Below are 787 nucleotides of genomic sequence, written 5' to 3'. Positions count from 1 at the left end.
AGGCAGGCAGAGAGAGAAGAGGTAGCAGCTTCCTGCTGAGCAGAGAGCCTGATGCAGGGCTCGATCCCAGGACCCTGGGATCATGACCTGAGCCGAAGGCAGCGGCTTAACCCACTGAGCCACCCAGGCGCCCCTAACATTGGATTTTTGATAGGAATTGAATTTACAGATGGTTTTCGGTAGTATGGACATTTTAACAATGTTAATTCTTACCACTCATGAATATGAGCTATCTTTCCATTTATGTCTCCTTCAATTTCTTTATCAATGTCATAGTTTATGGGGTACAGATCTTTCATCTTCTTAGTTAAATCTTTTCCTAAGTATTTTATTAGTTTTGATGCTATTGTGAATTAGATTGTTCTCTTTATTTTTTCAGACAGTTCATCATTAGAGTGTTAAAATGCTCCTGTCTTGTGCTTACTTTGGCAGCACATATACTAAAATTGGAATGATGTAGAGAAGATTAGCTTGATCACTGAACAAGGATGACATGAAAAACTGGGAAGCATTCCATATTAAAAAAAAATGAAACAAAACAAAATTCTTGTCTTTTATATATTGATCTTGTATTTGGCAGTTTTACTAAATTTGTTAATTCAAAATTTTTTGTGAATTTTTTAGGATTCTTTTACATGTAAGTTCATGTTATCCAAAAAAAAGAAAATTTTACTTCTTCCTTTTTTTTTTTTTTTTTGAGTCTTTTATTTCATTGTGTTCCTTTTTTCTCTGGCTAGGACATCCAGCACTATGTCAAATGAGAGTAGTGAAAGTGGACACACTTGTC

The 787-nt window shown here is 34.8% G+C and overlaps 1 non-coding gene across 1 annotated transcript; it reads left to right on the top strand.

The window, feature by feature from the left end:
* The first annotated feature begins 416 nt into the window (after positions 1 to 416).
* Positions 417 to 523, top strand: LOC131830951 (U6 spliceosomal RNA). The gene has a single exon (XR_009353481.1). It is a non-coding gene; the product is annotated as a U6 spliceosomal RNA (small nuclear RNA).
* The last annotated feature ends 264 nt before the right edge of the window (positions 524 to 787 follow it).

Source organism: Mustela lutreola, chromosome 4, assembly GCF_030435805.1.
Source record: "Mustela lutreola isolate mMusLut2 chromosome 4, mMusLut2.pri, whole genome shotgun sequence".
Lineage (NCBI taxonomy): Eukaryota > Metazoa > Chordata > Mammalia > Carnivora > Mustelidae > Mustela > Mustela lutreola.
This window is presented reverse-complemented; position numbering and strand designations above follow the sequence as displayed.